Below are 14,367 nucleotides of genomic sequence, written 5' to 3' on the forward strand. Positions count from 1 at the left end.
TTATGTGGCGGATATTCAAACATTTCAGGCCAAGTTACTCCTGGATTTTTAGTTTTGATTAAGCTCACACAAGAATGCTTATATTACTTTACAGAATTAATGTGACTGACTTTGCTTTATTGTTTAATATGGAGTTTCAGTAGGGGTTTTATTCCGGAGGCCCTCACCCTGCTCTGTTCTGCACCCACGGTCCCTGCCTCACCAGCACTGAGGCTCCGTGGCTTCCCTCCCCAGCTGCCATTCCCTCCTAGTTCCTCCTCCAGGCTTCCCTTCTGCACTGCCCAAGCTCTCTGATCCCATGCTCGCACCCCTCTCCCCCTGCCCTCCCAGCCTTCTCCTTCCCCCATCCCTCCCCTGGGCTGGGACTCCTGTTAGGAGGGCGTTATGTATTCTCCTGGGTTCTTGTCCCCGCCGCAGCAAAGAACTGAGGGGCAGAGACACAGCAGTGAAGAACATGTAAAAGTTTTATTTACAGAGAGAAAGTGCACACTCAGAGAGAGGGGAGTGTGGGCTACCTCAGAGAGGGAGGCGCACCGAAAGGGTGGGGGCTCCCCCTTGGAAGGAATTTTCAGGAATGTGACAAAGGGCTAGGGGTGTGGACCTGTGAAGTGGTCTCAAGATGAGACACGAAGTTTCTTATCAGCCCTCCCGGTCATTATGCAAAATTAGCTTAACACAAGAAACGCCCTGCTCTGATGGATTCCCACCAGGAGAGCAGCTTCCTGGTTGGGGAGCATATCAGTTAAGACTGCCCTCCCTGCCTCCAAGGTGGGCTGAGTTATTGTATGTTCGCTAAAGACTGTGTTAAGTGTGGATAAAATGAAAGTTCCTGTGGCCAGGATTCTCACCTGGGCCTAGTCGGCTAGCTCACCACTCATGTGGGCAATATGTTGCTATTGACTCTATAGAAAGAGCTCCACCCAGTGCTCTGGGTGACACGGTGACACGGCGGCGACGGCGAGGCTGCAGGAGAGCAGAGCAGAGGCTGGAGTGGTGGCAGCGCTGAGGTCAGAGCCCCAGAGGATGGCTGTGTGGGATGGCTGTGTAGGCATGGAGGCCCAGAGGCAGAGACCCACTTGCTGCATGCAGACTCGCTCTGACTGGCTGGGGTGGTAGTGATTGACCTGCCACTGTGGAAATAAAGTTGGGTATAACCCTTTCACCCCCAGAACGTTTTACTGTCATTTCTTTGGTCACATTGAATACATTGTGAACTTGCCCAGGGTTGAAACCCATCGGCAGTGCATTGAAAATCTTACCTCTTCACTTCCTGGGTTTGGAAATGCAATCTTAGCTTTAAGATAGAATCTTTCCTGTCTTTACTGTGCTGTTTATGGCTGGGCTAGCTTGCTAAGTGAACTGTCCAGTCCGCAAATTACTTGATACGGGGATGGCGGAGGAAAAACCGCATATAGGTATAGTTGGAAAAATAAGCTGGGCCTTTTAGCAGGCTAAGTGAGTCTTACCTTAGTCAATGACATGATTTACAAAACACAATAAAGACAAGGGTATGCTGAGAGACTTTCCTTTATCTGGGGGAATACTCAAGCATTCCAGGCCTGTTACTCCTGGCTTCTGGAACTTAAACTGATCTCATGAAAAGATGCTCCACATCACTAATCATCAGAGAAATGCATATTAAAACCACAATGAGATATCACCTCACACCAGTAAGGATGACCACCATCCAAAAGACAAACAACAAATGTTGGCGAGGCTGTGGAGAAAGGGGAACCGTCTTACACTGCTGCTGGGAATGTAAATTAGTTCAACCACTGTGGAAAGCAGTATGGAGGTTCCTCAAAACTCCCAAAATAGAAATACCATTGACCCAGGAATTCCACTCCGAGGAATTTACCCTAAGAATGCAGCAGCCCGGTTTGAAAAAGACATATGCACCCCTGTTTATCACAGCACTATTTACAATAGCCAAGAAATGGAAGCCACCTGAGTGTCCCTCAGTAGATGAATGGCTAAAGAAGATGTGGTACATATACACAATGTAATATTAGTCAGCCAGAAGAAGAAAAATCCTACCATCTGCAACAACATAGATGGAGCTAGAGGGTATTATTATGCTCAGTGAAATAAGCCAGGCAGAGAAAGACAAGTATCAAATGATTTCACTCATCTGTGGAGTGTAACAACAAAGAAAATAAACCCGAAGGAACAAAACAGCAGCAGACTCACAGAACCAAAGAATGGACTAACAGTTACCAAAGGGAAAGGGACTGGGGAGGATGGGTGGGAAGGGAGGGATAAGGGCGAGGAAAAAGAAAGGGGGCATCACAAAAAGCATGTATAGTGGGGGGGGGCGGAGCACGGGGAGGGCTGTGCAACACAGAGAAGACAAGTAGTGATTTTACAGCATCTTACTAAGCTGATGGGACAGTGACTGTGAAGGGGTATGTGGGGGGGACTTGGTGAAGGGCGGAGCCTAGTAAGCATAATGTTCTTCAGGTAATTGTAGATTAATGATACCAAAATTAAATTTTTAAAAAAAAGCACCTACTATGCAGCAGGACCCATCTAGGTAGCAGTTTTCTCTGCACAGACGAATGCATCCAAGATGAAGGGAACCTGTGGAATGACCGATGTGGTCACAGGTCAAACCATTTCTCCAAATCAACTTTACCAATAAAAAGCTGATTTAAAAAAAAAATTACTCATTTAAGGATTTCCAGGGGGATGATACATCCCTGTTCTTTACTTTTGCAGAAGTGGTTATCTAGTTTATCTTTGGGATAAGAATCACAACAATTCCTGTGCATCTTAAGGCTGGGTTGACATGTCATCGTAAGCATTCTGAATGACAGGTGCCAATGTATGTGTGGAGGTATTGTGTATGTTAAGGAAATAGACTGTTGAGTGGAGGCTTTTAAGTATTTGAACAACATTATCACACCCACACTTAAGCCCTCAAGCTCCAATTTCAGAGCTAGCTGGGACCATTCGATGGTTCATAGGTATGATTCCTGTAGTATACTGTACTAAGGCACAGAATCACATGACTACAGCATGGTGTCAGGGTAGTATAGTATAGTATCGGGGATGACCCATGCTGGAATTCATATGAGTGATAAATAAAGTTTTATCTGCAAAGCCACCAGATTTTCCGTTACCACTGCATAAACCCTCAACAGCCCTATGAGTTTGTATTATTTATTGCCTTATTTACAGATAAAGAAACTCAAGCACAGGCAGTTTAGGTAACACATCCACGTTCACCCAGCTGGACAGTAGGGGAGCTGGGATTCAAGCTCAGGTTGACTGAGTCCATGCTTAACATCACTGAGCTTCCAGCTGGCAAATGACTCCTAAAGATTACAAAAGAAGTTTTTTAAATCAAGGCAAGGAGACATAGCATGGTGGTGAGAATTCTCCTGCATCCAGCTGGCCACAGTTAGCCTTGGGCTGGTCACTCTGAGGTCACAGGTGAAACAAGGTCAGAGGTGTGACTAGAAGCCCTTATCCTGGTGTTGAGCAGGTGAGTGAGATGGGGAGGGGATGTTTTATGCAGTTTTGCAAACCGGCACAATTAAGCCAGAAAAGATGGAATCTTCTGTTTTGCCCTTCTCTTTTATCTGTATCCCTGCTCCTCCTAGATCCAGTAAAGCTGGCCTGAAGTCCCAAGAAATAGACTTGAAATTTGTGGATAAAATGAGGGTTCCTGTGGCCAGGATTCTCACCTGGCCCTGGCTGCCTGGCTCACTGCACACCTGTGGGCAATACACTGCTGTTGACTCTGCATAAAGAGCTCCGCCCAGTGCTCTGGGTGACATGGTGGCAGGGCTGCAAGGCTGCAGGAGAGCAGAGCAGAGGCTGGAGTGGTGGCAGCGCCAAGGACAGAGGCCCAGACGACGGCTGTGCGGGACAGCTGCGTGGACAGACGGGCCAGAAATAAAGTTGGGTTTCAGCCCCGGGCAAGTTCGCTATGGATTCAATGTGACCAAAGAAATTGCCAGCAAAATGTTCTTGGGGTGAAAGGGTTATGCCCAACTTTATTTCCAGGTGGCAGGTCAGTCACTAGAATCCCGTTCACTCAGAGCGAGCCTGCCTCTGGGCCCCTCTGTCCTCACAGCCGTCCTCTGGGCCTCTGTCCTCTGCTCTGCTCTCCTGCGGCCTTGCAGCCCTGCCACTCTGTCGCTATGTCTTTGTTTTTTTTTCTTTTCCGTGTGGATGTCCCGTTGTCCTAGTACCATTTGCTTGAGACTCTCCTTTCTCCATGAATGGCCTTTCCATACCTCTGGGCTGTCTGTTCTGTTCCACGGGTTTGTTTCCTCTTCGGCCAGCGCCACTCTATGGTAACAGTAGCTTTAATAGTAACATTTGAGGTCAGGTAGTTATCAGTCCTCTGGATTTGCTTTTTGCCTTCAAATGGTGTTGACTATTCCGGGCCTTTTGCCTTTCCTTCTTACTGTTTGTCTCTTCTTATTTGTGTATGTAAAATGTGATACCATTATAATACTTTTTTTCTTTCCTGACTTTATTTTTAGGAAGATTTCGATGTGGATCATTTGGTATCTGGCGGCAGGAAGCACGTCCAGCTGGAGGAACTGAGAGACGACCTGGAACTCGACGATGAGCTTCTTAAGACCGCCATGGTCGGACTCATCAACAAGGACTATGCAGATTTTGTTAACCTTTCAACAAACTTGGTAAACCTTTAATCCACAGTTCCTACCTGTCAGTATATTTACACACACACACTTCTTTCTTGCTCATTTGTTCTTAAAAGTGCTGAGTGTTTTTTAGAAAACTTTCAGTTGATTTTTCCCCCCAAAGAACTTGAAAAGATTACTAATCTCAACAAGAAAAGAACTAATCTTTTTGATAAACATCTTTTGTCTGTAGTTTTTTTACTCATTTAATATGGTTCTTGCTTGAATTTTATTATTAAATAGTGAAAAGTGAAGTACAGTGATATGAGTGTGTGTTTGTGTTAGTTGCTAACTGATTACTATGAAATCTCACTGGTTAGGCAAATTTGCAAGAAAAATAATCAGGTTTTCCTAAGGCAATATTTAATTAACTTTGAGGTCTATTTGCTAGTCAGAGCTAGGTTGAGGGAACATTGTCCAGTATTGATCTTTAGGAGACCTGGTTTTATAAAAACATAAGAATGGTTTGTAATAAACTTGTCAGTTGTTTGTGAAAATCATTTAGAAATGCTTGAGTTTTAATACTCACAAAAAGTCTTCTTGTTCGTATTTTATTTTGTTTTTAAATCTATTTGTCAATTGGGAATTTCAAGAGGCATGACAGTTAATGAGCCATATTTGCTTTCAGGAAATATACCACTAAGATAAATGTTCCAGTAGGATTAGGAACCCAGAACATTTCATTTCTGTTCTATTAATCTGAAATTTTTCTCAAGGTTTACAATAATGTTGAGAGATACAGCCCATCAGACTTTCACATCAACTGGTAGAGTATCCTAAATTGTGGGCAGATAGCTGTTTCTCACCCATTAAAATTCTTCAATTTCATGTAAAAATTCATCCAAAGACAAATTGCACATGAGGAAGCTTTCATGCCCTTATTTTTATAGTCTAGTGAATATTAACAATGTTTCCATATTCTATGAGTAATATCTGTGGCAAAATAACATTTCTGCTATTTAGCTCATTAGCAGGATGTGGCTGCACAGAGAAGAACCTAAGTCTAGTACACCTTGGTCATTAAGCAGATCCTGCACTTACCCCTTGCTGTGATGTGCTTGTGGCAACATGATTTTGCCTTTAGGTCGGCATGGACAAAGCCCTCAACCAGCTCCCTGCGCCTCTGGGACAGTTACGAGAAGAGGTTCTGGTAAGTCATCAGATAATATTAAACAGTCTGTGGTAAAGCATGGCGTGCCCGGTTGTCTTCTCCAGGAAGAATTCCTTTTTTAATCTGCTAGGTAGGTTTGTTGTTTTGTAATGGTCCCTGATTGTAGTATTCACCTTCAAAGAAGTTGTCAACTTCCTACAGTCAGTCAGACACAAAACAAAACTAAAAAGTTCTCTGGTTTGTTTGTTACAACTTAGAAAACATATTTGATTTGAAAATGACAGATTCTGCCAGTAGATGGCTTAAAATGTTAGGGGAAGACAAGGGCATTTCCAAATTCAGCTTGTTTCAGCCGCCTCACTCATATGTAAATGGTCTCCAACTTATGAATGGCTTGTATCTTAAAAATTTGTAATTTTACAAGTATTTTCCCAAATAATGTTTTAGATGTGGTTAGATTCCTAGGCCAGTTCACAAAAGCTGTTTAACATCTCATGTATCCAAGGGATAATAAAATGTAATGCCTAATAAATGCTACATTTTAATGCTCCTCTGGGAAAATGTGCTGCGGGACCCCCACCTCTAAGCCCCTGGGAAGCGGGAGTCCTCCTGGAAGAACAGTAGGGGGGAGTCTGGGTATCAATTCCAAAGAAAATCACGTTGCCCTGTCCTCCCCCGGTGTCCTGTCTGGCTCAGGCCTTGGACACCCCGTCTCGAGTAGTTGTGATGCCCTGCCATAAACGTGGTGCACTGTACCCCATTTCCCATGTGTATCCCCACTAGACCACAGCAGCCTGAGTGGCCTCTCACACGCAGCCCCTAAGACAGTGCCTGGCACCTTGTAAGTAAAGACACAATGCATGGATAAAGCTGGGAAAAAAAACAAAAACGCAGAATAATAGATGTCAATTCTGAGAAATCCAGAAGAGGGGTATGCAGAAAAGATGTCATAAAAGAAGGAAGTTTTGAGCTGTGCCTTGAACTGGCACATATTTGTGAGTGTTTACGTCTTGTCTGAATGTCACAAAAGCCCGTTCATGTGCTTTTCCTTGGAATGGAAGAGAAGTGGTTTGTGGCCCGCTGCTGGACCCCACAGCTGGACCCCAACAGCAGCCCGCGGGTGGCGCTCCGGCCGTCGTTCTGGCGGGCCACCCCCTCCCTTCCAGCCTGTGGCTGTGGTGTTCCCTGAGCCTCACCTTCCTTTACCGTCCGCCCTTCTCCCCAGACTTCCTCCCTGCGGGCAGATGTGCTCTGCTGACGTCTCCTCTGAACCTCCTGGGCTGCCACTTGCACGCAGGATCTGGTCCTGCCTCGCCGCCTGCCAGCATCATATCCCCGTCCCTTTTCCACAGCCACCTTTATAGCCACTTTTCTCCTAATCAGCTACAGACCTGCCCTCGCCTTTTGATCTCAACTCATGAAGCTGCTCTGTGAGGTTCTAAGACCCCTGGAGGATAAGACTGTTTCTGCCTTGTTCCTCCTTGCGTCCTTACTGGCTTCCACAATAGCTGACAGTATTTCATCATGTTTGTTGAATGAGTTAGTTCACCTTTCTGTGGAATGGTGGTGATTTGTCTGGTTTATCCTAGTCGGTGCCATTACCTTTGTTTTGGCCCTGATTCCCAGTCACCTCATACTTGACGAGATTCATTAGCTTCTGGACATGTTTCTCCACCTATGACCACTCCCACATTCCAGCCATCCTGTTCCTCGTTTCTTGATTCCTACTATTCCCAAACATTTCATGATATATCAGTGCTTCAGCACTCCCTAGTTCTCCAAATACAGAGTCCAGCGTAAAGGCCTTATCTGAGTGGAGTCCTCCTAAATTAGCCCATCCCTCTTAAATTCTGCTTCTCTGCAAGGGGAGCCGGCAGTGCACCCAGGTGTGTGCCTCCCTGTCCCTGCGTCTGGCACGCGCGGTCGTCTCCTCCTGCGTTTGCCCTCTGATAACCCCCTGCCCACCGCTGCCAGCATACACACGTCTTCAGAGTCAGACTCCAGCCCTAACTCTTCTCCAGACTCTCCTGTACTTTGACTCAGATTATCCTTTCTCTGCCCAGACCACCTATGACATTCATTGTGTATGTATGCTTTTTCTACTGGCCACTAATTCTGTGTGACCTCAGCTCTCTGTGTGTCATCTTACCCCCAAATTATGAGTATCCTCGATGGCAGTTGTGGCCAGTATTGTGTATTTTTGTCACTATCTGCATAATTTTCCCTATAGATGTTAAGTTCTATGGAATTGAGTTACATGTATAAATTTCGTAATGTTACAAATCAGTTTCTGCAGTACATTTTCTTTGTTTTTTTTAGAGTCTTAGGTCATCTGTCAGAGAAGGAATCTGTGCAGATGAACGAATGTCTAAACAAGCGGACATTACGGACAAAAAGGTCCGCACCAGTGTCGCATGGACTCCCTGGAGCACCTGGGAGCCGGGGCCCAGGGTCTCGCCGGCTCCTCCAGGGCCTTCGCGAAGAGGGAGTGGGTGCCTCTGGGCTTGAGGCATCGGTAGGCACACCTACCCATCCAGAGAGCAGGCTTACATTCAGGTTGAGAGACAGGCAACTAGCTGGGTCCCAAACACAGAAACGGCCTCAGCTGATATTTACAAGTTCTGCAAGTTCCCCTCTGCCGCCTCCCCTCCCCGCTTCAGAGCTGGCCGCGCACAGGGAGGTCCACCGAGGCCGTCAGGTGAGGCAGCGCTCGCGCTCAGGTGCCTGGGCTTCTCCTACATTCAAACCGGTGTGGCGGGCTCAGACCTGACACTGAACCCTCACTGATGGGACAAACCGGTGATTCAGCAAGCGAGGCATCCAAGTCGGAAAGTGACGTCCTCTGATACGAAACTGCGCTGTCTGAATGTGCCCATCTGGATGCAGCCCTACACTTAAGGGTATGGAAGAATTAAGTGAAAAGGCTTCCTGTCAGGTCAAAAAAGCACGGTAAGCTCCACATCTGGCCATCACTTTCTCAAGACTCTGCCAAAGTAAGAGCCTCTAGCTGCACCACATGCAAAGCATTTCCTCTGACCTGGCCTCCGAGCCACCTAACTGCCTGGGGTATTGGATGTTCACTGTATAGGCCATTCCCAAATACTTATTTAGTTATTTTCCTTTCAAGCTTTAAGGACATACAATAGCGACAAGACTAGGAATTATGTAATTCAGTTACGATTTCTCTCTCCAAACTGGGTCTGAAACTCAAACACATTCCTTTTCAGACACAGGTCAGGGGAGCCCTTTTCACCTTTAATCCCACACCTCCACTCTGTGTGCAGGGATTTCCCTGCCAGCAAGATGCCGCTGCCCTCAAGCCACCTGCCCCGCAGGCCTCTGGGGCTCGGTACTGGTGGAGGAAGAGCACGACACTGCTAGACAGAAAGAGGAAAACTGACTGGGGGTGATGTGGGGCGGGGGGAGCAGGGGGAGTTGGACCAGACGGCAGAGCTAAGCGCCTCCCGGCCTCAGATAACCACTGGGGAGATGCCAAGCCGCAGAAAAGATCTTTATCTTCCCACATAATCCAAACTGGTTCTCCTCTTCCTTCTTTCTGCATTAGGCTCTGTCTTGGCTCAAGTCCAAATAAGACTCAAGAGAGCTAACAGTGCTCTTTGAGGCTTTTTTACTGTAGTTCCAAAATGCAGCCACTGAGGCCACCTCCCCTCCTGATGTCGGGATTCATTCAGCTGCTTTCAAATGTGTGGTGATTCAGCAAACCTGTGCAGGCAGCTCTGGACTGGCTGTAGGACTGCAGCTGGGAACAGAAAAACGTCTTTCCTCAGCTCTGACGCTTATGGAATACCGCGTGTAACAGAGGCGGGGATTCACAAAACCAAGTCCCATTTTCCAGATGTGTAAGGAATGGCAATTGAGAAAGACCTGTTATCCAAGAAATGTGTTTATTTGAACCAAAGAAACCAAACGGAAAGAGGCCACCCCTTCCTCCCACCTTCTTTCTCTTAACAGCTTTGCTCGAATCAGATGACCTGGAGCACGTCCAGAGCTGTTAAGGTCACAGGGTTTAGCGTCAGGATCAGTTCTGTAACTTAAGCCACACAAAGAACACGACACGGTGATTATGACAAATACCATCTGGAGGAAAATTAATCCAGGCAGAACAAGAGGAAGTCTCAAATACCCACGAGGAGCAAGTTGCATGCAAGGGAAATCAGCCGTGCACAGAGGTCGGGGCCAAGCCGCACACAACACGGGGGCAGCCTCAGGGTTTCCACGCAGGAGGCTGGCGGGCTGTGCAAGAGGAGGAGGAACAGGACTTGTGCAGCTAACAGCACATCCAGGTCACAGGGGCCGCGGTGTAGACCAATGAGCCGCAGCACGTCAGAGGCAGCCTTCTTCCCGAGAAGACAGACACACGCCCACGGTCCCTAAGAATTATACGCATGCGGGTCAGGGTCAGTAGGGACAGGATACCTTGGGAGGAAAGGCCTGTCCTCCCACAGACCTACGAACTGACTCCTGCCTCTCCTCCCTGCCCTCTCCCTTCAAAACCAGAACCAAGATGAGACACCCGGCGAAGGAAGATGTTTCTCCCTCTCTCCACTCGGCGGAAGGAATTCCGACCAAAGATGAGCTGCGATTTTGAACTTCACTCTATCTACGAACAGGAATAGTGGGAAAAAAATTAGACCGGCCAACTCCACACTGTTTCCTGGCTGCTTCTCGTTAGTTACCCTGACATCACCAGCAACCACACAACGGTGATATCCTGGGTGCTCAGAAATCTATTTTGTCCCCATGGAAGGTAGTAACTTACCCATTTCCCCCACCTCCCAGCAGGGTGTCTTTTAAGTAAAATTTTATAGCTATAAACATACTAGTCAAACAGCTTTTTACATTTCTTTGACACTTGTTATTTCTGAAAGGACTAAGTGTGAATACATCAATGACTGTGCCTTTTGATACCCCACAACAGCTCTACCTGCCTTAGCCCTTCAGTGCACCATGAGCTCGTCAGAAACACTCCCAGTATTTTGAAAACATTCAGTGATGTCTGTCTGCTTGGTATCAACTTCGGGTTTAGTCTATACAAATCCAACATCCTCTGCGTCTGCTGAAACATCTCCTTATAATCTTCTTTCCCATACCTGGCTTAGTCCGTAAAGATGTATTACAATGTAGAAAGCTATCAAGCATATCGAGTATTTAGCTATGCAACGTTAGACCCGACACGGAAATTTTAAACCGTCTTTTAGAGCCAACATAACTTTCCCTCAAAACTGCCCTGAATATATTTTAAGGTTGCTAACTTCAACTTCAGAATTCCTCATTTTCCAAAAACAGGAGAATCACGATCAATAACAATCTTTGTTTAAATCACTCTGTTCCTAGGACGCTGGTCATGAAAGTTAATTTTTAAACAGGCCAAGCAAAAAGCTAAATATTTTGTAAATGCCTACTATTCATATCAATTCATATTCATATTCATGCCAGTTATGTAGCCTGTTCCATGTATTACCAAATTCTGTATGTTAGTTTTAAATCAAATGCAGTAAGTACATCAGCTGTTAAATTTTTATTGCATTCCATCTGGTCTATTCACACATGAATGTGTTACTGAGGAGGTGCATTTAAAAATGTAATCCATTTCTTTTATCACAAACACACAGATACAATTTCACTGAAAAATTTGGTCTCTAATACAGTATTATTTCCCTAATATGTGTAAAGTCCAAGTTCACTGTGACAATAACTTCCCCACCTATACTTCGACTCTATGTGTACTTCCTACATCTATCATTCAGTATTTCATACATACTTCCCTACCTGTACTTTGACTTACACATCATTCTGAGAAACTGATGCTTGCCCTATTTTCACACCTTTATGAATGCCAGCCCATCATTCCACATTTTAAAAATGACACAGACTGACAGATAGAAAGATGGATGTGCCGATGGACAGATGATCAATCAGGTATAACAATATCAAGTAGCAGAAACTAGGTGCTAGGCGTTGGAGTGTTCCATGTAGAATCCTGCCAATTTCACTGAGCATTTGAAAATGTTATGATGAAACCTTGGGAGAACAACCGCCCATTTGCAAGGCCCACCTTACCAGCCACCACAGGATCCCATTTTTCTCCAAGGCATTTAACCCTTCCTACGACCCATCGGTTGTTTATGTGTGCACAACTCATCTCCCCGCAGGATTCATGTTTGAATCATTTTTCTCTCATTCAATTCCATCTATTACATCATCTTGTACACAACGACCATTCAACACATGACAAAAAAAATACTTGACCACATATGGAAAATAAAATAATCACTGTTTACTTTTACTAATAAAATTGTTCTCACATAATACAGACAACTATCATCTGCAACACACAGGAAGCTGAAACAGAAAAGACCTGTCTGTATTCTGAGAAAAAAAATGGCCCAACCAACTATTTGCAATCTGAGATGTTAGAATGATTCACAGCTCTTGAATTAAGAGATGACCAGACCTTCCTTCAGGGAAGGCAAACATGCCTTTGGGCGCGAGCTGAGACCGGAAGTTGGTGACCTGGGCCTTTCAAGAGTAGGCCAAGTTTGTGCGATTTCCAGGAGAGGTGCAGGTGCTCCAAGTCCTGGGGACATGTGGGACTGGGAAGAGGCTGGGGAGTGAGCATCTCATGCTCTCAAGGGACTCCGCGAAGAAGAGTTAGCAGACTTGGGGAGGCTAAACCAGGTATGTCGGCTAGGGAGCGGAGCGAATTAACCATTACCCAAGTCAGGGAGGCAAAATGGGGAACTTCCTGGAGAGCAGGACTGGGTCTAAACACGGTGACCTTGAGGTGAAAGTGGGACCTTTATGGCCTTGAGATAAACGGAGACATAGGCCAATAGAGTCAGTTACCTAGGAAAGGGCCAGAGAAAAAGACCAACTAGTCCTGAGGTATCCTTACCACGGAGAAGGAGCTCAAATTACCTTAAACCAAAAGGGAGTGGAAGCCAGAACGGGGTCATCAGGATAGGGCCACGTAACAGAGTCCGAGCTGAGAAAGGATTTCTGCCAAAGCAGCGGCCAATGGAAAATGGAGAAGGGATGATTCAGACACCCCCTTGCCAGCGTCCGTGACTCTGACCACAAAGAGTGCCACTCCAGCAGCCATCAAACACCACAAGTGAGGCTGCACCAGGCAGTCCCCGTCTCATTTTATTTTTTTCGGTAAAGAATACCGTTGCCTGAAAGAAGGGCACCCGGTTGATTTATGTCCTTATTTAAGTAATACATTAAGGTTACCTCACTAAATAATAAACAGGAAAGTGGTTACATATATAGCTTTCTAATTTTATTTGAATTAATATCAAAACTAGTTTGCTTTTTTAAAGCTTATATCAACAAAGCTATATGAAGACAAATTGTTTCAAAAAAAAAAAAGGAACAAGGCGGCGGCCCAAATGTCCTCCAAGTGGCCCGAATGACTCCACCCCAGACCCAGTATGGGCGGCGCTCAGCCCACAGGTCAATGAAAAGGTAGACGGAATGAAGTAACCTGGGATGCCTGTGGGAGAAAGGATGAATCATACGAAATCACGGACGTACAAAAAGTCATTTTCATGTTTCACATGTTCCTTAGACGATCACAAATAGCAAGCAGTCATTTTCTGCAAGACTTTCTGTGCCACTCACTGACTTGAGCTCTGTTGGTCCACATCAGGAATCAGCAAACGGGGAGAATTCTCCCACATTCAGTACATCTGCAATAGGCACACCCTCTGGGGTACAAGCCTTAGCCCCTTAAGTCACCAAAACAGACACTTTTTAAAGTTCGTCTGGTCTTCTGTTTCCCAGCCCAGGAACAACCACAGTAACTTCGGAATTTTTGTAGGAACCAAGAAAAAGGTGGTTATCTGTCCCAAGGGAGGTCCCAGGGTGGGGGCGAGGTTGGGCAAGTCTCTGCAAGCCGTTACCATAAAGGCCAAGGTAGTCTTGAACTGCAGAGAGCTGAAATCTCTTCTGTGTTCACTCCGTGCTCCTCAGGACAACTACAAACTCCTGGCCTCTCTCCAATCACCCGAGGTTCATGCTGCCTTTCCAAGAGGATTCCACAAAGCCCCCAAATTACGACACACACACAGGCAAAAAACATGGCCGAGTAAATTCCCATCATGCAAGGGCACTCGGTAGTTTTCAAGGGCAGACCGTTCCCAGAAAAATGCAATTAATTCAGGCTCCCCAAAGAAATTCCAAGCAAATACTGACATTTGTTCTGTCAGAAAGCAATGCTGAATTGCACTTGAAGAACTTGGATGAAGACGTTAGAGCACAAAGACAGGAAGACGGCTTCTGGCCTATTAGGGATTCTAAGTTACCACTCTCTGTTTTTCCCCTCATCCCTACTTTATACGTCCACTGAAAGATGCCCCGTACAGGGCATGATATCTAGCGATATTTGTGTCTACTGCCAACGAGATAGCCTTTCAGTAACTGAACTTTAATCTTTGTCAATACAAACATTTTAAATGTCTCCTTTCCAGTGTTCAATTGTTTAGTTCTTTAAATGTCAGCTGCAAAAATAAAAGTATCATCCAAAAAACAGCATCCACCTGTCCTGCTGCAGCTGACAAAGCATTGGCCACA

At 45.7% G+C, this 14,367-nt stretch overlaps 1 long non-coding RNA gene across 1 annotated transcript; it reads right to left on the bottom strand.

Annotated features, from left to right (window-relative positions):
- Nucleotides 1-452: 452 nt before the first annotated feature.
- On the bottom strand, nt 453-5,824 carry LOC130682362 (uncharacterized). The gene is made up of 3 exons (XR_008995585.1): nt 5,703-5,824; nt 2,513-2,580; nt 453-1,130 (listed from the first exon to the last, which is right to left on the bottom strand). It is a non-coding gene; the product is annotated as an uncharacterized LOC130682362 (long non-coding RNA).
- Between the last annotated feature and the right edge of the window lie 8,543 nt (nt 5,825-14,367).

Source organism: Manis pentadactyla, unplaced genomic scaffold (assembly GCF_030020395.1).
Source record: "Manis pentadactyla isolate mManPen7 unplaced genomic scaffold, mManPen7.hap1 scaffold_331, whole genome shotgun sequence".
In the NCBI taxonomy this organism is placed as follows: domain Eukaryota; kingdom Metazoa; phylum Chordata; class Mammalia; order Pholidota; family Manidae; genus Manis; species Manis pentadactyla.